This window comes from Prionailurus viverrinus, chromosome D3, assembly GCF_022837055.1.
Source record: "Prionailurus viverrinus isolate Anna chromosome D3, UM_Priviv_1.0, whole genome shotgun sequence".
Lineage (NCBI taxonomy): Eukaryota > Metazoa > Chordata > Mammalia > Carnivora > Felidae > Prionailurus > Prionailurus viverrinus.
Genome location: NC_062572.1, coordinates 75,084,302 through 75,109,391, shown reverse-complemented (window position 1 = coordinate 75,109,391; position 25,090 = coordinate 75,084,302).

The window sequence follows — 25,090 nt, the reverse complement described above, 5'->3', positions numbered from 1 at the left end:
TATTTTGGTAGTTATACTTTTAAAAAACTGCACTTGCTCTAAAGCCTTTTTAAAAATAATAATACCAAAATATACCATGCATCATTTGCTTTACTCATATAGTTTTCCATTTGGGCATGATCATGATACATGTAAAGCCTACTCAAATAGTAGGCATTTACTAATTTTAACTATTAGATGGTTATAAATTCTATCACAAAACTATCAGAATAATTCTCTGCCACTTGGAAGTGAGGCAAAAATGTGGGCAATACACCTTTAATATCGTAGGGGGTCAATGGCCACCTGAGGATTGTGTAGGTAGGTACAACGCTGTTCAGAAGAATTTTCTGCGAAGATGGAAGCGTTGCCCAATATGGTAGCCACTGGGCAAGTGTAGCCACTGAGCATGTATAAAGTGGGCAGCGTGACTGAGAGACTAAAGTTTTTGTTGTATTTAATTTTAATTAATTTAAGTTTAAATAACCACATTTAAATAACTAGTGGCTACCTTACCAGACAGCACAGGTCCAGATAAATATACTACTTAGTTTGCCTCCTTTTTTGTTATTAATTAAAAATCCCAGCTTGAGTAAAATTACTTGTTAATTTGTAGAATTTTTCCATTAAATATGCAAAATAAATTTCGCCCAGTGGGACAAATATCTCTAAATATTTATGGTCTGCTGGATATTAGGAAGTTTTAAAATCTGTGATCTTATCCAAGCACATCTTTGTTAAATTGCCTGTATATACATATTTCTCATATTTTCTCTGTAGCAGTCATAACATCTAGTTCCCTTCTTCATTAATAAGTTATGGAAAATTGTTTACATATGTGCACTGTATATTCACCAGAGAGTCATGATTTGAAAATCAGACTTTGGCATTTTTGGAGGTGACCCCCAATAGCCCTCAAAATTAACTCATAAAATTATTTTTCAAAAAAAATTTTAATGTTTAATTTTGAGAGAGAGACAAAGAGACAGAGCACAAGCAGGGGAGGGGCAGAGAGAGAGGGAGACACAGAATCCAAAGGCTCCAGGCTCTGAACTGTCAGCACAGAGCCTGATACGGAGCTTGAACTCATGAGCCTTAAGATCATGACCTAAGCTGAAGCTGGACCCTTAACTGAATGAGCCACCCAGGCTCCCCATAAAATTATTTTTGAGATTTCTCAGACAGTGCCTGAGAAATCACAAAGATTTGCTATTTTACTTTATTAAAAAAAAAGAGAGACAGAGAGAGAAAAGATGCAAGAAACAATTAGGTTTGGTGGCTCCATAGTTACTCATTAGTTCAATACTATTGTAGGAGCTACATGGGAAGAATTATAAAATCAGGAGAGAGGCTCAGACTTCCTTAGGCTAATTTACATAGTAAAACATAATTAATATAAATATTTCAGAAATTAGAGGCTTTTGGGGAAGGCCCTGGAGATTCTTCAATGCCTTCCATAATATGTTCTTACCCTTAGGGAAAACATTGGTTAAACCATTATGAGAACCTATTAGAAAACTTCACTCCCCTCAATTGTGACATCGTTGGGTATTGTTCTAAATTAACCACAGCCAGTTTTATCATCAAACAGCTCTCTGTTGATGCTGCCTGGGAGCTCTGCTGTAAACTGTAGGCCAGAATTGGTGTTTTTAACAAAGTACAGCCCCAGAGCCTTATCAAACAGACACACCAAGTTCTCTCCAAAGAGTGGACTCCTGGGGATAGCTTCTAAAACTAACAAGGCTTGGACAACTTTCAGTCTGGACCAGCGGAATGAGACAGGGATTTGCTGACCTCTCCGTAGTCCAGGGGTAGACACATTACATGAAAGCAGAATGCTGGCCCCTATGTCCAGGGCAACAAGTATTTATCATCAGGATGGAATGAGTTCATGAGGAATATTTAATTGTTATTTGTCTGGAATATGGCTGGCATTATTTTAACTATTTTTTAATAAATGTGTAAGGAACCCCTTTCTCTTTCTTCTTAAACTATCTCTAGTCCTAACCTTAGATTATTAAATTAATGTCATGATATCTGAGTCTCACTGACCCACTAGGAATTCAAAAGCAAATATTTCACTGCATCTCTTTACTTTCCATGGCAATAGGTTATTTGCATAGGATCAATACCAGTGTGTCCACATTTTTTACCAGGATGTAACAGCACAAATCTGTGTTGCAACCAAGTCTATGCTTGGAGCATCATTTCCGGGGAAAATTCTGGTTTCATAAAGTACGGCATTTCATCAGTAAGGAACATATATGGAGTGGATGCCCATGAAACCCTTTTAGGAAATTGGTCTAGTACCTAAGTCCCTGCCGTTCAGGTAGTACAAAGGTTATTTCCAAAAGGACGATAGGAATCTCTAGAAGGGAAGGAAAAATTTCACCTAAATTCATAGGTAAAGCAGGTGAAATCTAGTGGAGAAGGTGTTTGGGACTTCGTTTCCCAGACTTAGGATAGGAGAGGTACTAAAAGAATTTAAACGTCCAACTCGAGACTATGAAAATTTCAGACAGACATAAATTTTGTGGTTGTAGCAGTTAATCAATACTGTAAGATCCTAGATTTGCAAACTCCAGAGAGTTTACCTGATTAATTTATGCACCTGTGGAAACAATCAGGTCAAACCTGTGCTCCCATAAGACTTCACTTACAGAACAGGTGATGGGCTGGATTTGAGACACAGGCTTAGTTGGTCAAGCCCTGATCTAGACTGCAAAAATAAGGCAAAAACAGGGCAGAAAGTACTTTCAGTAACACATGGGGACAAAGACCATCCAAGGATGTCTAAGAGAAGATATTTAGTTCATCTCATTGCCTACTATTGATTAAAAGTCCCAGATTTAGTGAAGTTACTTGTTAATTTGCAGGCTTTCATCCTGCAGAAATGCAAACAATTTTTGCCTAATAGAACAGATAACCCCAAAGATAAACCCTTTTTAAAATTAATTCCACAATCATATCCTAACCCTTCTTTTGAAAATTTCCTACATATGCATATATAGTTTCTTAAAGTGCTTTTCAAACTGTTCATTCCTGCTTACTGATATCTTTCACTAATTAATGAATTAAAGAAAATTTTTTACACACGTTCATTTCATATTTGCCTGGGAGCTAATGATTTTGCATTCTGAAATTACACTTTAACAACTATATGCTGATATAAAAAGCCAGGGTGAAAATCATAAGACAAGATTTCCTTCCACCTCTGGCACAACATGACCTGAACACTGGGAACTTCAGGATCATCATCTCTACAAGGGAGGTGGCTGAACAAGGAATTCGAAAGTCCCTTCCAAACTTCATTGTAAATATTCTAAAACTGACAGTTTTCATACATCAATAGAGACAATATTATTGAGAGAAAGAAATTTTAACATTCTGAAAAGAACTCAAAGAGACCTGGAATACACTAAGGCTTTTTATTCCAGTAACAACGAAAGGGATCCATTCAAAATGAAAAAGCACCATTCAAGTGATCCCTTTGCCAGGAGCAATTGCTCTTTAATTGAGCTATTTGTTCTTAAGATAGATAACTTTTGACATACACATAGAATGATACAAGATTTATATCTTTCCTAGAGTTTTTTCTTGTCAAGGCATAAAATAGGGTCATTCTTTTTCAGAGAGCATATGCAATGTTCAGATAGTAAGTCTCCACACCCTTTTCATACTGAATGTGAAGTTGCTATAAATCTCAAGTGAAATTTTGATTTAATTTGAATTTAGACAAGTAGAAAATTGTGAATAACTGAAACTTTTCCAAAAGGGCATCGGAATGGTCGTCTAAGGGTCATACAAAGTGCTATATTTTCAGGCTTTTAAAAAATAGTTTGTAAAATAAGGGAAAGGCATAATAATAATTAAAACAACATAGGTAAAAATATAACACCTGCAATATTCATGGGACAGCTGAATCATTTTAGGATTTCATCACTAATGGTCTTGCTTGGAATATTTTCTCTACTAAGAAAATACAGGCTATTGCAATATAGACCATCTAAAGTCCAATTATGAGCTAATTCTAACCTTGAAAATGAGGATTTACCTATAGGACATGATAGTTATCAGAGTAGGCCCAGGAGAAATTTGGCCTTAGAATCAGCATCATGGATTTATTTTAAACCAATCATTTATTTGGTCATCATGCAGATGTGGTTGAACAGGAAAATCTTAAGAGTGTTCAGAAATATGTTTTTTTTTTAATATTTATTTGGTTTTTTTTGTGTGTGTGTGTGTGTGTGTGAGGGAGAGAGAGAGAGAGAGAGAGAGAGAGAGAGAGAGAGAGAGAGAGATTGGCAGAGAAAGAACCCCATGCAAGCTCTGTACTAAAGCACAGAGCCCAATGCAGGGCTCGATCTCACAAACCATGAGATCAGGACCTGAGCTGAAATCAAGAGTCAGATGCTTAACCTGCTTAAACCACCCAGATGCCCAGAGAAATCTGGTTATTTTATCTAAACCCTTACACAGTACCCTAAGGTAAAAATTTTTAAATGTGCCTAATTAGAAATAATCTCAATGAGATGCGTGAATAAAAGTGAAATTTTTTAATGAGGTCAAATGAGATTTAATAGCTATTTTTATTTTTATTTTTTTTTAGTGTTTATTTATTTTTGAGACAGAGATAGAGCATGAACGGGGGAGGGTCAGAGAGAGAGGGAGACACAGAATCCAAAGCAGGCTCCAGGCTCCGAGCTGTCAGCACAGAGCCCGACATGGGGCTCGAACTCACGGACTGTGAGATCGACCTGAGCCGAAGTCGGACGCTTAACCGACTGAGCCACCCAGGCGCCCCTAATAGCTATTTTTAAATCTGGACATTATTTTCTGCATTTTCAAGTCTGAATTATATTATCTGTTGTATTATATATGGCTAAATTAAACTGTATAAGTTTCTGCTGCAAAAACAAAAACATTTTTTAAATTGTGATGAAATGACATTAACTGCATGACATTGATCTTTGTCATTTGTTGAGACTTGCTTTGTATTTTGTGATACTAAATTTTTATGCATAAAAAGAATGTTTATGCATGTTGAAAAGAATAACTTTATTGGTTGCAGTTTTCATCTATGTCTCTTAGATTGAAATTATACATTGTATTGCTGATATTTTCTATTCATATTAACTTTTGCCCAGCATGTGAGAGAATTTTGTCACAATCTTACTATGATTGTGGATCCATCAATTCCTCCTAGCTTTATGTATTTTGTCTATATTATTCTAGGTTCTGTCATTAGGTGCTTATAGGTTCAGGATAGATATACCTTACTGGTGAATTGTACATTTAATCATTAGTTACCAACCCTTTTATTTTTTGTTTTTTTTAATTTATTTATTTATTTTGAGAAAGAGAGCAGGGGATGGGCAGAGAGAGATTGAAAATCCCAAGCAGGCTCATACTGTCAGCGCAGAACCCAATGTGGGGCTTGAACCCATGAACCATGAGATCATGACCTGAGCCAAAACCAAGAGTCAGATGTTTAACCGACTGAGTCACCCAGGCACCCCATTTTAAATTTTAATTATGCTTTCTGCTCTAAAATGTAATTTAGTAATTATCTGCCTGTTAGATATTTATGTAGTATCTGCGTTTTAGATATTTATGTATTACCTTCTTCCCTCATTTAGTGGTATTGATTTATTACTAAAATTCAATAGATTTGCAATAAAGAAACTAAGACCTAAACAGTTAAAGTTGTATTTTCAAGGACACACAATTGGAGCATGACAGAGCTACAGATAAATTTAAATATTAGCAGTGCAAGATCTCATGAACTTGAATTCTACCTCCTGTCCTGACCCTCTCAACTTGTTTCTTCACCCTCAGCAAACGGCGTTTGCTTTTTTTACTGGTCCTGCACAAGGAGAGATTTTAGTCTTGAGTTTGCAAATTTGTCTGTGGTGGCCAATCCAGAGGATTCCATCTCCTTCTATGAGATCAGGAATGTAACCAAACCAAATCTTGACATGTCAGGGACTTTCTTCCCCTTCTTTTCAATGCGAGCCTCCTCTTGCATATGCATTTAGTTTAGTTTAGTTTTCTATTTTGGATTCTGTCTGATGATAAAGTTGCTTCAGCTACATCCAGCTGATAACACTCAGGATTAAGGTTTTCCTTTGAAAGGACTAGGTGAACATATTGTTGACCAATTTTGCTACTATCCCTAGTTGTATTGTCAATATCTATGGAGGGGAAATACTGAAAAATCACCACAATTTTCCACTAAATATATATGTTCCAGTATGTATGTGTAGGAATAAATACACACATACACACACACACACACACACACACACACACACACACACACATTTGGAATACATGTGGCTGTTTGAGTGCAAGTATATATTTTATGGCTGTGCACTGATGAAATGATAAAGCTCCAAGGTGTTTAGACATGAGTCAGTCACTCCAAGTATTACTAAACTACCTTCTTTATCAATGAGCTCACTTCTTAAACTTGAGCAAGCACCCTGTGGTGTGCACTGTAAAGTGTCATGTTCACCTCACTGAACTTCTCCAGAAGCTGTGTTTGAAGGCCAAGGCCAGGAAGTACAGTCCTGTCAGGGGCTGTGTGTCAACCTCCTTGGAGCTGGTCCTCTCTCTCCAGCATTCCCCGGAAGGAACAGCACATCCATTAATCAACCACTGTGTTGGTGTTTCTGAGGAGACGATCAAAAATGTACCACAACTGCACCTATAAAAGCTCCTAATTGAAACTCGGACTTTAGAGGATTCGGGAACAATGCTCTTTCTTTCTGCTGTCTATGGGAGTAGCTCTCTTTCCTCCCACAACTGTGTGATACAGAATCACCACAAGACTTTCAGGAGAGACACAGGGGTGATAAATGGTCTAAGACTTGTTTATTTGACTATGTATTCAAAGAAGTGAGTTCATAAAGTTGCAACAACACTTGTAAGTCAGAATGGAAATTAAATTTGTCCCAGATACTGTCATGGACACTCAACATATGTTACCTCATTTTTCTCAAAACTCTGTAAAGTTTTATCAATGGGATAAAATGCTCAAGATTCGAAGACTTAAGAATGACCTAGAATGGATTTAAAGAGGTTTTTGTTGTTTTTTTTTTTCCAACGCTTATTTATTTTTGGGACAGAGAGAGACAGAGCATGAACGGGGGAGGGGCAGAGAGAGAGGGAGACACAGACTCGGAAGCAGGCTCCAGGCTCTGAGCCATCAGCCCAGAGCCTGATGCGGGGCTCGAACTCCTGGACCACGAGATCGTGACCTGGCTCAAGTCGGACGCTTAACCGACTGCGCCACCCAGGCGCCCCGACCTAGAATGGATTTAAATTGCCTAATGAAATCTGCACTCTTTCTGCAACAGCGCACTGTTGCTCGTTAGTTGGCTGCCTCTCTCACTCAGACCCCTGATGATCTGTCACTTTTTAGGGGAGTCTTCTAAACAACCACATCTGAAAAAGCCACCACGTCATCCCATATCACTACTCTCTGCCAATTTTCAAGTTAGTACCTATTAGATATATTCTGGTTTAATTTGTAATAAGTTATAACAATTTAAAAAGAATTTTAATAAAATGTATTTGGTTTATAATGTTTGTTACCTACTTCCCTCTACAAAATGATGAAGTCCATGAACGGTGGGACATATCTTATTTACTGGTCTCACTTTCATACCTGGCATACAGTGAGGAATTGACAAATATCTATTAAATAAAGATAATCCAAAGAAATTAAATGCTGTTCCATAAAATCTTATATTAATTCCAGAGTATGAATGGCAAAGCTCATTTGCAACTTAAACATGATTCCGTAGAATCATGATTAATATATTTTTTTCAAGTTTATTTATTTTGACACAGAGAGAGAGAAAGATAGCAGGGGAGGGGGAGAGAGAATCCTAAGCAGGCTCCACACTGACAGCACAAAGCCTGACACAGGGCTTGAACTCACGAACCCTGAGATCGTGACCTGAGCTGAAACCAAGTCAGATGCTTAACCAAACTGAGCCACCCAGGCACCCCATGATTAATATTTATCAACAGTTTCCTTAAGAAGAAGGTTTTAACTTCCTCCCTATTAAATAAAAGACGCAAGTGGAAGGAAGCAAGAGAGTATGAGTGTCCTTTGTTCACATCAGCTATAGGTGGGTGAACCAGGAGGGATAATTGAAACAATGTTTTGGATAAAACTGCTTATCAGTAATCCATGGCTCACATTTCATTTTGCTAATTGGTCTTTTACACCCAAAGGCTGAATCTCACCTATTTAAAAGCTTTCTGCTATACCTACAAACTTATTTCTTTATAAGTAAAACCAGTTTTGGAAACAAAACCTCTGCTTTTGAGAAAAGCTTATTCCCAAAACGATATGGATAGTAACTTTTCCCTTTTGCCAAACTCCAACGAAACATGTGTTGTCCCTCCTGGTTCATACAGGCACATATGATGTGGACACAGCATGCTTCGAACATACTCTCCTTCCATTTACTTTAACCCTTTCATTTAATAAGAAAAAGATCACAATTAGATTTCAAGGAAATTCCCAAGTTCCACATAATTCCTATTCACTGTGGCCAACAGGTTTGCAAACATTCCTGTTAGCACTGTAATCACCTTTCAGGGCATATCAAGGACTATCTGTCATTTCTTTCTGCTGCTTCTTTATCCCTTCAACAAACACTCAGTGCTTCCCACAGCGTTGACCATTTTTTGCATTTTCTGTGGCTTCTACTAGGAGACCTTCTTTTCTTACTCAAAGGAGAAAACCAAAAGAAAAGTAAACTGAAATGACACAAGTTTTGCCGATGCTCCCCTTCTCCCATTACGTTAGCTCCTTCCGGGTGGTTTCATAATCTAAAAGCTATCTTTTTTTCATCTCTTTCTTAAATGTCTTACTAAGTACCCTATTCACATGAGAATCCTTATTTTGGATTATTTTATGTCCTTTAGGAGAAAAAAAGCACTACTGAGGGTGAAATCAGTGTAACCAGATTTGCTGTTTGCTGAACCTCTTTTAAATAAAAACTTGTATGTTAAAATTAATCTTTTAGAAATGTCTACCTTAACATTATCCAGTAAATGTAGATAATGTTGATATTCACCTGGATCTCCTGGGTAGTCAGACTTTTCAAGGCCTGAACAGATTATCCTCAGGGATAAAAATCACCAGATAATCACTACTTTCACACTTTAACAAATTAGTTTTAGCTTTGCACTGGATTCTGCAGCTTAAGTCCCACATGTTTGCCAGCAATTCTGGACTTTGGCCGAACATTGTGCCAAGTTACGTTAGGTCTTAGACTCAATTAGGTCTAGCTGGTACACTTAATTTCAGGACTTAAATTCAGCAACAAAGTTCATGTTCTGAAAAGAGTATCAAATTCTGAATAAGATCTATGTTCTCGGGGTTTTTTTTCCCCTCTCATCATTGAATTCAATCAATCTTTAGACCCCATATATATTTAGATTATTTATGGTAAGGCGTGTCTGATGAATATGACATAAAACTAAAGTTTAAGGCTACAAATCACATGCTGGGCAAGAATTCTCAAAGTTGTTTTAATTGGAAATAATTGAGTCATCTTCCCAGACTGAGACTATAGAAACACTTTTTTAAAAGAGAAAGGGAGAAAATTTATTAACATAAAGCTCATGGAGTTATGTAGTATATTGTTATACCAACTAAAAATAAATGCAAAACATTTCTTTTGCTTCACAAAATTTTGGAAATCTATTACCGCCCCCATTCTTATTTCCCCAACTTTCTCCATGAGCGAGGCATTGCTTTCAAAAAAGATATTCCCTGTTTAAGAAATATTATAGAGCAGGGCGCCTGGGTAGCTCAGTCAGTTAAGCCTCTGACTTCGGCTCAGGTCATGATCTTGCACTCTGTGAGTTCGAGCCCCACGTCAGGCTCTGTGCTGACAGCTCAGAGCCTAGAGCCTGCTTCGGATTCTGTGTCTCCTTCTCTCTCTGCCCCCTCTGCCTCTCCTTCTCTCTCTCTCTCAAAAATAAATAAACATTAAAAAAAAATTTATAAAAAAATAAAAAAAGAAATATTATAGAGCAATATTAGCATGTTATTTTTACATGATTATATTCATTGGTATTTAAGGATATTACATATTAATTATTACAACAATTTATAATTTCTGTTACATTAAAAATATAGGTAGTATTTATATAGTAAACATTCAATCAGAATGTTCAAATATAAAAAAGTATAGAGCAGTAAAATAAGACTTAATCCCTCCATCCCTCATATCCTCTGCTCCTCTTTTTTTATACCGAATAGTTTTAGGAGAAATATAGGTATACTTACAGAAGCTTAATACCTAAACAATTCTAAATCTCATTTATGGTATTTCAATATATCAAAGATAAGTACTTTAAAAAAATAATTTTTGAACTATTAAAAGTATATTTAAATTCTTTAAAAAATACTTTACATTAAAGTCACATTTTCAATGTTGATGCCTTGCTTTGAGTCTCAGTTTAATATTTTCTTTCCTGAAATAAGTTTAATGCCATTGTTTATCTTAAAATTTCCCATCAATTAACCATTAATATGACTCAACATTGTATTCATTTATAAATACGTTTATGTATTTCGTATTGGTATAAGACACCTAAATCTGATCTGATTTCTAAGGTAATAATCTAACCTAACAATGTGACAAGGCTTTAAAGTTTGTAAAGAGCTTTTAATGCATGAAATTGGCATCAAGGCCCAGCGAAAGCATTTGCGGTTGATTTGTAATACTTACAGAGAATGTCCAATTTTCTCTGAGGGGTTACCTTCATTTGGGTTTTCCAGTAGCAAACTACTCCCTTATCACACATAACCAGATTTATTGTTGAACAGGAAAGGGAACTTTAGATAATTAAGTTTTTAAACGTTTCTGCATGTAACCCGCTAATTGTAGTATCGAGTGGAGTGTGGTCAAAAGAAAGCAAACTCAATTTCTCCTCAATGGCTTTGCACTGAGAGGTGCAGAATGGTGTTAACAGCTTTCTGGTAGCCCACATCGAGGAGGAGTATTCAGAATGCAGAAATAAAGAAAGCATGAAAAGACTCCTACACTGCACCACGGCAATGATCAGAAAGGACAACCTTTGAGCTTTGAAAACAGAAAGCAGAAAGCCAGCAAGCAGTCTGCAGCCCCCCCAGCAAAATCTCTTCCCCATCAAAACTCTGTTGCAAATCCAGCTTCTCCTCTTGCAAACCCACAGGCTGGGAGAGGGAACCACAGCCACTCCAAACTGGAGCTACAGGGCCATCATTAGTGGTTTCTGTCACTGTCTTGGTGCTTTTCCTTCATGAATGAAATATGCAAATGGCATTTTACATTAGCTCTTTCCGTGAAGAAGAAGAAGAAGAAGAAGAAGAAGAAGAAGAAGAAGAAGAAGAAGGTCAAGAGATACAACTAGCACAGCCAGCACGTTAGAGATCTGTGGCCAATGTACTTACACCTTCAAATGTCTCCAGATTTCAGCCTCTGGAAATATCTAGCCCATTTCTTTATGGCACTGTTGCTTCCGTCAGCTGTGGAAATTAACATAAAATAATATAGTAACCCAGTGAGTGCTGGACAGCCTTCCAGAGCATCCGGTTAAGTGAACACTAACAGCACACGGACGGTGTACAAAATCTGAATGATAAACAGCAAGTAAATACCTTCCAAGGGGCCAGAAAGGGGAAGGATGTTGAGCTACTGCTGCTGTCGGCTCTCTTGTGTAACAGCAAAGGCGGCTCAGTCCCTCTGACAGGCTGTGAAGCGCGGCTGCCGATCGGCGTCGGGGCGGTCCTAGTGCCTGCTCCAGGTTATTACACACAAGGTAACCCTGAAGAGCTTCCCTGCTTCCTGCGATTTGCCTAGAGGGTCTCACCAAGGGCTTTCGGGGGCATCAGCTTGTTAAGCATCAGGGCAGCGGAGGTGGGGTTTGGGAAAAGTGATTAGTAGCAAATGGGGTCTGCCAAGATTTCCAGACACTGCTGTTGAAACCAGAAAGGATTACAGATCATGTTGTCTATTAAATAAACAGTGCTCTTGAAAATCTTAAAGCCAGAGAGGGCTTTTTAAAAGACACCTATGTGCACGTATACTATATTGACCACATCTCTTTATTCTGTTCTTCTGGCACATTAAAAAAAAATTTTTTTTTTAATTTTTTTTTTCAACGTTTATTTATTTTTGGGACAGAGAGAGACAGAGCATGAACGAGGGAGGGGCAGAGAGAGGGAGTCACAGAATCGGAAACAGGCTCCAGGCTCTGAGCCATCAGCCCAGAGCCCGACGCGGGGCTCGAACTCCCGGACCGCGAGATCGTGACCTGGCTGAAGTCGGACGCTTAACCGACTGCGCCACCCAGGCGCCCCAAAAAAAAAATTTTTTTTAATGTTTATTTATTTCTGAGAGAGAGAGAGCGAGAGAGCGAGAGTGTGTGCGAGCGAGCACGCATGAGCGGGGGAGGAACAGAGAAAGAGGACGACACAGAATCCCAAGCAGGCTCCAGGCTCTGAGCTGTCAGCACAGAGCCTGCTGTGGGGCTCGAACTCATGAACTGTGAGATCATCACCTGAGCTGAAGTTGCATGCTCAACTAATGGAGCCACCCATGTGCCCGTCCTCTGAGCACATTTAAAATGTAAAGGAAACAAAAATAAAGAAGCAGGGGGCTTTTTAAAGTTTGATATATTTTCTTAGCATTTGTAAAAAGTGTCTAAGGCCCAAAAGCTCGTGTTCAATAGCATATTCTATTCAAACACTTAAACTAAAATACATGCAAAAATTAAAAAAAAAAAAAGGCTTTCAGAAGCTTATTCTCTGAGAGGCAAAGTGTGGCTGTGCCATTCCCTATAAATACTACCCTCCACCTTTATTCATTTGCCCCTTTCCTTTTCCTTTGTGGCACCTTTCCCCAACAAATTCGTGCTTTTTTAATTTAGTTTTTCTCTAACTCTCCCCTTGCAACATAACATCTATGAAGGAATCTGTTCTATTTACTTTGAAAAAGTAGCCAGGGAGATTACTCAGCACATATTTGTGGAAACAATAAACTAGACAGTAAACTGAGAAATTACATTACAGAACACAAATACAGAAGTCAATCTCTTAACTGATTAAATTCAACTAGCATATCTCTCTGAGCAGCTATTTTATTTAAGGACTGTGTTAAGTATACATTAACCTTTAAGAAACTTACAACGTAAAGGTAGAGAAAAGAAATTAATATACGTGTACAATCAAACAATTATGTGTACATACACTATTTGCCATAAGAGAATGAACAATATTAAGTCTGGATGTGCTATACTTGCTGAGGGTGTCTGTGCTTTGACATGGATATGGTGTGGAGCCAGGGGTTTGGGTCTGAGAAATCAACAGATTTCTCCCCGCCACCTCTCCAAGTATATAGTTATAGTTTGGTTGGTTTTATGCAGGTTGGTTAAAAATGTGCCAGAATCTGGAAAGTTAACTCTAATAAGATTTGTTAACAGAGCAAATACGGGTGCTAACACTGGTGAAGAACAGAAAGACAGGCAGGTAGGTTCTCAGGCTTGGGATCAAAGCCTCACATTGGCAGGGAGTCGGCAGCAGGGTCCGGCATGCACCTAAAGATGCCTTCTGGAGGAGCAAGGGACTGCTCGTACTTAGTGATCTGTGTCATTAGACCACGTTGGTGAGTTCTGGAAGCCAGGGGAAAGGCACCACGGCTGGTAAGAAGATATGCTGTCAAGGCTGAGGCTCAGAGATTCAGATGCCATGAGGGGAGAGAGAGAGAAAGATTGAAGATCAAGGGGGAGAGAGAGAAAGATTGAAGATCAAGATAAGACTGCCCTCATGGAGCATTCAAGGTGGGATTTTCTCATAGGAGAAGTGGAGTCCAATCGATGCAGGTAGTCTGAGAACATCAATGAGGGGCACTGATGCCTTTTAAGATTCAAGGATCCAGAGAGTCAAGTTAAGCCAGAGTAATTTTCTCAATGAAAGAAGGATTGCTTTGCTCGGTCCACAAACTGTGATTCACTTGTATGTTTCATTTCTTTCCACTTCTCAGTTCAGTATGTTTTCTGAAAGGAGATTCTGTTTTAAAAAGAGAAAGTTGACTGACCACAGAGTACCCTCTCGAGATGCTGGTAAGTATGCTAGCTGCATGGACTAGACACAGCAAAGGAGTGACTCTGGCTGGTGTAAAGGGGAGGCAATGCCCCTTCACCACAGATGTCCTTGTAGCCACCAATTTTTATGGATGTTAGAGAGCCTCCTGGGGAGCGATGCACCGTGTCCATGGCCGGGCCTCAGATATACACAGACATGTGACCTGCGCCATGATACAGGTGGACGGTGGACGGGGGGGAAGCTTAGGGCTGCTGAGAGACACATCACCATATATATATATACCAACATGATGCAAACAACACGATAAACAATCTGGATCTAGTGGATACAAAGGAAAACAGGGGATGTGCCTTCTTCTTATACAAATATAGAATATTTATCAAAATTGATCATGCACTAGGTCATAAAGCAAATTGCAAAAACTTCTAACCAATCAGTATCACACAGACCATGTTCTTTGACCAGAGTGCAATTGCTGATGGCAGTAACAGAATGATAAATAAATCATTCCTATACAGTTGACAAATAAAACGACACTTTTAGGGGCGCCTGAGTGGCTCAGTCGGTTAAGCGTCTGACTTTAGCTCAGGTCATGATCTCATAGTTCATGAGTTCAAGCCCCACGTCACGCTGTATGCTGATAGCTCAGAGCCTGGAGCCTGCTTTGGATTCTGTGTCTCCCTCTCTCTCTGCTCCTTCCCTCCTCACACTCTGTCTCTCTCTCTCTCTCTTAAAAATTAATAAACACAATGAATTAAATAATTCATTGGCCAAAGACAAAATGAATGCAGAAATTTAAAAATAATTAGAAACATATAATCATTAAAATACTCCCTATGGGAGGCTATGAAAACATACTTAAATCTATAGTCTCAAGTTCTTATAAGAGCAAATGAAAAGACAGAAAATTAAGAGATAATAAAAACTATAGAATAAATCAATTAAATAGAAAACAAATCTACTAGAGAGATATAGAAAACAGTAAGAATCAACAAAGTGAAAAGGATACTTTTCAGAAAGTTAATGAAACATAAATATTTGGCTAGAGTAGTTAAAGATAAAAGAGAGAAGGCACAAAGTTCATTGAGAAGCACCTCAAAAAAATGGGACACCTGGGTGGCTCAGTTGGTTAAGCGTCAGACTCTTGATTTCAACTCAAGTCATGATCTCATGGTCCTAGGATCAAGCCCTGTGTCAGGCTGGCCATAGAGCCTGCCTAAGATTCTCTCTCTTGCTCTGCCCCTATCCCCCACCCCTCTCTCAAAAAAAAAAAAAAAAAGAGAGAGAGAGAGAAAAGAAACAATGTAAAAAAAACAGTGTTTTGGTTTTTGAAATAGTTAAACATACACCTATCATATAATCCAGCCATTTCACTCCTAGGTATTTGTCCAAAAACGATAACAACAGTACGAAGTCTCATATGAATTTTCATAGAGATTTAGTTGTACCAATGGAAAATAGAAACAACTCAAATGTCTGTCAAGAGATCAATGGTGAAATAAATTGTGGTGTATCTGTACAGCAAGATACTACTCCATAATAATAAGGAATTTACTGTTGTTACATGCAACAACATATATGAATCTCAGAATCATTATGCTGAATCTTGTAAAAAGCAGACAAGAAAGGGTACATATTATGATTTCATTTATATAAACTACTGGAGGATGCACATTAGTTTATGATTTCAGAAATCAGATCAGTTGTTGTGTGGAGGCAGGGGAGGAGAAAGGATGGGTTACCAAGGGGCAAGAAGAGAATGTGGGGATGATGGCTGATGGGTATGTGTGCTCATTATCTGCCTGCAGTGATATTTTCACGGTGTTTACATAGGTCAAAATCACTCTGTTAGGCCGAGTCCTCAAGAAGCAGATACCATGACAGGATCAGACTGCAGAAGGTCTACTGGGGAGAAAACCAGTGAGCAAAATGGGAAAATGGAGACAGAGGAGACTGGGAGAGCCAGCAGACCCTGGGGCAGGACTGATCAAGTGTAGGAGACATGAGGGTAAGGAGATCAAGATGGAAAACAGGAAGGCCTTGGACTAAAGTGTAATTTTAAGAAATTTAGCAAGGCCAACACAGTCCTCTGCATCCATGAGTAGAGTCCTACATCTCGAAGGGATGAGCTTCTCTTAGGTCCCTGCCATATTTGGTCATTGGATAGGAGTGGCCCATGGAAAGTGTGGCCTGGGGGCAAAATGCAGGGATGGATTTCAGAGCACAATAGTCAGGACTGTTAGTCAATTACTCTCCTAGCCCTGGAAGATCTGAGAAGTACATTGCCATGGCTGCCCTCTCACCAAATTAGACACTTTAAATATGTGCAGTCAATCATATGACACTTATGCCTCAATAAAATTATAAAAGCAAGAAAGATACAATAGCAGATAAAGCAGAGGTGAAACATAACAAGAGAACACTATGGACACTTTACACCAATAGATTTGATTTGGAAACTTGGAAGTAGACGGATTCCTAGAAAAATTTAATTTACCGAAACTGATTCGAAAGAAACTAACCATCTGATTAATCCTAGCATTATGAAAGAAATTAAAACAACAAGCACCCTACAATCAAGTAGTCCTATTCATGGGATGATACCCAAGAGACATACACAAGAATGCTCACAGCAGCACTGTTTGAGTAATAAAAACTTGAAACATTTAAATAGTCATGAAAAGGGGACTAGATAAACCAGCTGTTCTCTATTTAAACAATAAATACAATACAGCAGAAAAAAAAAGTATAATCTTTATACACACCACATTTTAGAACATAATAAAAAAGTAAATCCCAGAAAACTAAACATGACATACAAAGTTTTTATACAAATAAAAAATAGCAGAATTAACTATATTGTTTACTCATATATGCAAATGTGATAAAACTATATATTTTAAGTAACAAGAAATTCATAATAAGGCTAGTGACCATTTCTAAGGTAGGCTGGTGAAGCATGGCATGCATTCTATTGGTAATGACCTAATTCTTGAGTTTATGGGCATTTGTTATATTATTCTGTTCTTTGCCTTAACATATATCCTCTTTAATCCTTTGTATGTAGCAAATAATAGATACCTTTTTTTAATTTTTAAATTTTATTTAAACCCAAGTTAGTTAACATATAGGGTAATAATGATTTCAGGAATAGAATTTAGTGATTCATCACTTATGTGCTCATCCCAACAAGTGCCCTCCTTAATGCCCATCACCCATTTAGCCCATCCCCTCACATACCTCCCCTTCAGCAACCCTCAGTTTGTTCTCTGTATTTAAGAGTCTCTTATGGTTTGCCCTCCTCTCTGTTTTATCTTATTTTTCCTTCCCTTCCCCTCTGTTCATCTGTTTTATTTCTTAAATTCCACATATGAGTAAAATCATATGTTTATCATCCTCTGACTAATTTCGCTTAACATAATTACCTCTCATTCCATCCATGTTTTGCAAATGGCAAGATTTCATTCTTTTTGACTGTTGAGTAATAGTCCATTGTATATTGTGGTGTGTGTGTGTGTGTGTGTGTGTGTGTGTGTGTGTGTGTGTGAAGATACACACACACACACACACACACACACATATATACATACATACATACACACACACCACATCTTCTTTATACATTAATCTGTCAGTGGACATTTGGGTTCTTTCCATAATTTGGCTATTGTTGACAGCAGTGCTATAAACATTAGGGTGCATGTGCCCCTTCAAAAGAGCTCCTCTGTACCCCTTGGATAAATACCTAGTAATGCAACTGCTGGGTCATAGGGTAGTTCTATTTTTAATTTTTTTTTTATAATTTTTTTTTCAACGTTTTTAATTTATTTTTGGGACAGAGAGAGACAGAGCATGAACGGGGGAGGGGCAGAGAGAGAGGGAGACACAGAATCTGAAACAGGCTCCAGGCTCCGAGCCATCAGCCCAGAGCCTGACGCGGGGCTCGAACTCACGGAATGCGAGATCGTGACCTGGCTGAAGTCGGACGCTTTACCGACTGCGCCACCCAGGCTCCCCTATTTTTAATTTTTTGAGGTACCTCCATACTCTTTTCCAGAGTGGCTGCACCAGTTTGCATTCCCATCAGTAGTGCAAAAGTGTTCCCCTTTCTCTGCATCATCGCCAAGATCTGTTCTTTCCTGAGTTGTTAATTTTAGCCATTCTGACAGGTGTGGTTGTACCTCATTGTGGTTTTGATTTGTATTTCCCTGATGATGAGTGATGTGGAGCAATAATAGATATCTTCTTAAAAGAGAAATAAAAGAGAGAAAAATCGTACTCCACATAGAGGAAACAGCCTGTGCAGAGATATCGGGGCAGCAAGTTGGAAAAATAACACGGAACAGATTAGAAACAGGACAGCGACTGAAGCATGATGCGTTTGGTAGTGGGGGAGAAGCCTTGGTTCATGGGCATCGATGTAGAACCAGTACCAGTCCTATCACAGCCAACATCTTCTCAGAAAAAGATGATCTTTTCAATCCTGACATTCCTTGTCTTAGCAAGTGCTGATTAGTCATTTTATTACTGCAGATTTCCAAACAGGCATAATTTACAAGGCCTTTTAGGTTATGCACAATTAATTCAGAATTTATGAATCAGTGGAATTTTCCAATCCCTCATGAAGACCTGTTACATTTTTAGTTTGGAAACATGATTTAGTAGACCATGTCAATTTCTTATTTCACCTCACTTCTCTCACTATAAAAGTTCATCTAAAAATACCGTTTTCCCTTAGTTACAAAAAGAAGGAACATATAATTATTGTAGAAACTGTGAAAATAACAGATAAGCACTAAGTAGATAGTAAAACTCACTATGATGCCAGGACCCAAGATTATTCACTGTTTAAAGATTGGTGCACAGGAGCGCCTGGGTGGCTGTCTGTTAAGCCTCCGACTTCGGCTCAGGTCATGATCTCATAGTTCATGAGTTCGAGCCCTGTGTTGGGCTCTGTGCTGACAGCTCAGAGCCTGGAGCCTGCTTGGGATTCTGTGTCTCCCTCTCTCTCTGTCCCTTCCCTGCTTGTGTTCTCTCTTTCTCTCTCAAAAATAAATAAACATTAAAAAAATTTTTTAAATAAAAAAATAAAGATTGGTGCACATACACATACACAAACACATTATATTTCACAAAACTGGAAATGTAGATATAATTAAGCCTGTCATTTCTCCTACCTTTGTTAATAAAGTCATATTGTCTCTAATTAATTACATAAGACTCAAATAGTAGGGTACACAAACTATTACCTACACACCAAATCCAGCCTGCTACCTGTTTTTATAAATAAAATTTTATTGGAACACAGTCATGTTCATTACTTCACATATTGTCTGTGGCTACAACAGCAGAGTTGAGTAGTTGTGACAGAGACTATACCATAAAACTATTTGGCCCTTGGTGGAAAAGGTGCCAACTCTTTGTAAAAGACACACTTTTAATGGCCATATAGTATTCCATTTTATGGATGTATCATAAATTGACTAATTTCTCATTAGTACACATTTTGACTATTTTTAATTTTTTTCCTATACTGATTACCTTGACTTAAAAATCTTTACAGGCATCCTAGAAATTAAATCATTGATAAAAGTGTATGTCCTATATAAGGCTTTTGAAGATAAGGCCAACTTTCCTTTCATAGGATTGCACCAAGTGACCTCACTGCCACTCACAAAGGAAATTTCTGGAAACGATATTTATCCCCATTGTATATGCATTCTCACAACCTAATTTTGATCATTTGCTCTTGATGGCTATTAATGATCTCTTGGTCACAATATTAGTTTTCAGTCTATCTTCCTTGACCTTCATTAGGCTCTATTTTCTCTCAGCATTTACATTCGACCTCTTTTTCTCACCCTGGCTCTGTAACATCCTGCCATCGGTGAGCACCTTCATTTTGGTATATTTTGCTTCTATGCTGGAATGCTGAAGTAGTCTCTTTGCTAGTCTACTAGTCTACTCCTTAGAGTTACAACTTCCTCTATGTTTAAAAATATGTATACTTCTGCCAGATTAAGTTTCCTTTTTAAAGTTTTAATTACATTAATTTCCTGCTCAAAAATCTGCAATGAATTTACATTGCTTAAAGAATAAAGTTAAAATTCCTTTCGTTGGTAATTGATACTCTTCCAATTGGCCCCAACTTGCCTTTTAGACCTTAATTTTTCTTAGTTAGTTTGTGTATCAAACTGTGAGCTTTAAAACAATTGAACAATTCCCAATTCTCCAATCATGGACTTTTAAACCCTCATATATCTTTGGTTTGACATATATATGTCTGCTTGTCATTTACCTTAATGCCCTCTGCCCAACCCGTCAAATTATACCCATTCTCCAAAGCCTAGGTTTAATGTCACTTCCCTTACACAGCTTTTGCTTCATTCCATTAGCCAAAAAATATATGCCCCTCCTAGGAATTCTCCATAGTAGCCATGTTTTCATCTGTACCTGCCATATAATATTTACTTTATACACAATGACCTCGGAAAGTGTTTTAGTTATTGGTTTTTTGCAGCACTAAATTCCTGCGTGCTTTGTGTCTCTTTTTTCTTTGAATCCTCATTGTACTGGGTCTTCCACAAGATAGAGAAGTTACCATTGAATGAATGAATGAATGAATGAATGGACCGATCACTAACCTAATAGAGAATAGACGTGAAGTAGTCCAATACTATATGACTCAGCCAGCACTGGAATAAAAGTCAGAGAATTATGGATCCAGGCCTTCTCAGAGTATTGCACAATCTATTACATCAATGCTACTTCTACTTATTCACCTAAAAAGCAGGACTTGTTAGGCACGATACATACACCTCATAATGCATCAATAGAGTACTAATACATCAAGCCAACCAGGGATGAATCTATTTTTTTTCCTAACTAGATCTCACGCGGGCAGTTACTGCTGATCAGTTTCACTGACTGTGTGGTGCACGATGTGGTACTTACCAACATGAGCAGCAGGAGCGGAAGTACTTAAGCTTGAGGACATTTCCCAGAGAGAGAAGCAGTGAGGACTTCGTCTATTCTGGTTCATTACATTAGACACAGATTAGGTGGTGGGTTTTGTCTTCTCTCTTTGCTGTTAAAGATTTGTTTACTCATAAAATTCCAGATGAGAGAGAGACAAGAAAAGCATACTATTCATAATTAATATTTTCCATGGAATGTAGGTCCATCAGATGACAAAGAAGCATTTGTCATTGCAGGAGGTTAAAAAAAAATTATCCAGTGTATTAGTGCATTTGTGCGTTTTTTGCTGCACATTAGCTTTATCTAGATTCTTTTGTAACATATGGAGGAAAAAAAAGATTTGTACTGCAAGTCAGTTCTTTAAATGTTTTATTCATTTTTGAGAGAGTGCAAATGGGGGGGGTAGACAGAGAGGGGTAGAGAGTCTGAAGCAGGCTCTGTGCTGACAGCAGAGAGTCCGATGTGAGGCTTGAACTCACAAACCGTGAGATCATGACCTGAGCCAAAGTCAGACGCTCAATCGACTGAGCCACCCAAGAGCCCCTGCAAGTCAATTGTGTCTAGGTCCCTTCAGTTCCAAGTTGTATAAACTTGGGAAAATTATTTCACTTCTCTGGGCTTCTTTTTCCTTCTTTTTCCTAGCTCAACTAGATGATATCAAAGCCCCTTTCCACTTCTGAGCATCTGGATTCTGTCATATGCACAGAGAGTGAGAGCAGCACCTCAGATAGACAAACTGGACCCGCCATGGAAAAGCCCACATTGTGTTGTGTGACTGCCACTGGAAGTGTCTATGCTATAAGACCTCTCTGGATATTTCCCTGCTTATCCCAAACTGAACTTGCACTGCATAAAAAATATGCATTTTCTGTTTAGAATTGGCTAGGCATTTTGGTCTTCCACAGTGAAAGAGAATGTCCTGGTCAGGGGCACAAACTGATGGGTGTATGAAGCTCTCTTTTTGTTTCAATGATTCCATCAGCAACAGTCATATGTTTTGCATGAGTTTTGCTTAATCTTTTTTTTTTTACATTTGTGTTTACAATAGTGCAACTTCAGCAACGTTTATGAGAACATAATTGAGTCATCCTCTCTTTGGCAGGTATCAGATGAGGACAGCGCTTTTCACAAATATCTGTTCTCTCTAGTTTGCTTTAGCTTATTTTCCTTATACTTCCAAAAATCCCAACTGTGCTACCAAGGTCAGCTTTCCACCATACTTCCGTGCTCAAAAATATTAGTGATTATATTAGAATAATAATGGCATACCAGAACTTAAAAAAGGATCATAGAAATAATTTAGCACAAGCAGAACGGAGTCTCCGGAGCCAAGCGCAGACGAGAGGCCCACGGAAGAGGGTAGGAAGGGCGGCGAGGCGGTGCGCGCTCCACGGACTGGCGGGAGGGAGCCGGGGCGGAGGGGCGGCTCGCCGGCCAAGCAGAGCCCCCGAGTCTGGCTGGCAAAAGCGGAGGGGCCTGACGGACTGTGTTCCCACAACAAGCGCGTCTTAGCGTCTGGGAGGTCATAAGTTAACAGCTCTGCTCGCAAAGCGGGAAGGCTGGAGGACAAAGGGAGGGAGAGCTGCTGAGCCCCCTGACGACAGAGCTCAGTTTGGTGGGGAACAAAGGCCCTCGCCAGCGCCATCTCCCCCGCCCATCCCCCAGCCAAAATCCCAAAGGGAACCTGTTCCTGCCAGAGAAATTGCTCCCTCCACGCAAACACCCAACTCTGTGCTTCTGCGGAGCCAAACCTCCGGCAGCGGATCTGACTCCCTCCCACTGCCACATGGCCCCTCCTGAAGTGGATCACCTAAGGAGAAGCGAGCTAAGCCTGCCCCTCCTGCCCCCGTGCACCTTGCCTACCCACCCCAGCTAATACGCCAGATCCCCAGCATCACAAGCCTGGCAGGGTGCAAGTAGCCCAGACGGGCCACGCCACCCCACAGTGAATCCCGCCCCTAGGAGAGGGGAAGAGAAGGCACACACCAGTCTGACTGTGGCCCCAGCGGTGGGCTGGGGGCAGACATCAGGTCTGACTGCGGCCCCGCCCACCAACTCCAGTTATACACCACAGCACAGGGGAAGTGCCCTGCAGGTCCTCACCACGCCAGGGACTATCCAAAATGACCAAGCGGAAGAACTCCCCTCAGAAGAATCTCCAGGAAATAACAACAGCTAATGAGCTGATCAAAAAGGATTTAAATAATATAACAGAAAGTGAATTTAGAATAATAGTCATAAAATTAATCGCTGGGCTTGAAAACAGTATACAGGACAGCAGAGAATCTCTTGCTACAGAGATCAAGGGACTAAGGAACAGTCACGAGGAGCTGAAAAACGCTTTAAATGAAATGCAAAACAAAATGGAAATGACCACGGCTTGGATGGAAGAGGCAGAGGAGAGAATAGGTGAACTAGAAGATAAAATTATGGAAAAAGAGGAAGCTGAGAAAAAGAGAGATAAAAAAATCCAGAAGTATGAGGGGAAAATTAGAGAACTAAGTGATACACTAAAAAGAAATAATATACGCATAATTGGTATCCCAGAGGAGGAAGAGAGAGGGAAAGGTGCTGAAGGGGTACTTGAAGAATAATAGCTGAGAACTTCCCTGAACTGGGGAAGGAAAAGGGCATTGAAATCCAAGAGGCACAGAGAACTCCCTTCAGACGTAACTTGAATCGATCTTCTGCACGACATATCATAGTGAAACTGGCAAAATACAAGGATAAAGAGAAAATTCTGAAAGCAGCAAGGGGTAAACGGGCCCTCACATATAAAGGGAGACCTATAAGACTTGTGACTGATCTCTCTTTTGAAACTTGGCAGGCCAGAAAGAATTGGCACGAGATTTTCAGTGTGCTAGACAGAAAAAATATGCAGCCGAGAATCCTTTATCCAGCAAGTCTGTCATTTAGAATAGAAGGAGAGATAAAGGTCTTCCCAAACAAACAAAAACTGAAGGAATTTGTCACCACTAAACCAGCCCTACAAGAGATCCTAAGGGGGACCCTGTGAGACAAAGTCCCAGAGACATCACTACAAGCATAAAACATACAGACATCACAATGACTCTAAACCCGTATCTTTCTATAATAACACTGAATGTAAACGGATTAAATGCGCCAACCAAAAGACATAGGGTATCAGAATGGATAAAAAAACAAGACCCATCTATTTGCTGTCTACAAGAGACTCATTTTAGACCTGAGGACACCTTCAGATTGAGAGTGAGGGGATGGAGAACTATTTACCATGCTACTGGAAGCCAAAAGAAAGCTGGAGTAGCCATACTTATATCAGACAAACTAGACTTTAAATTAAAGGCTGTAACAAGAGATGAAGAAGGACATTATATAATAGTTACAGGGTCTATCCATCAGGAAGAGCTAACAATTATAAATGTCTATGCGCCAAATACCGGAGCCCCCAAATATATAAAACAATTACTCATAAACATAAGCAACCTTATTGATAAGAATGTGGTAATTGCAGGGGACTTTAACACCCCACTTACAGAAATGAATAGATCATCTAGACACACGGTCAATAAAGAAACAAGGGCCCTGAATGAGACATTGGATCAGATGGACTTGACAGATATATTTAGAACTCTGCATCCCAAAGCAACAGAATATACTTTCTTCTCAAGTGCACATGGAACATTCTCCAAGATAGATCATATACTGGGTCACAAAACAGCCCTTCATAAGTTTACAAGAATTGAAATTATACCATGCTTACTTTCAGACCACAATGCTATGAAGCTTGAAATCAACCACAGAAAAAAGTCTGGAAAACCTCCAAAAGCATGGAGGTTAAAGAACACCCTACTAACGAATGAATGGGTCAACCAGGCAATTAGAGAAGAAATTAAAAAATATATGGAAACAAATGAAAATGAAAATACAACAATCCAAACGCTTTGGGACGCAGCAAAGGCAGTCCTGAGAGGAAAATACATTGCCATCCAGGCCTATCTCAAGAAACAAGAAAAATCCCAAATACAAAATCTA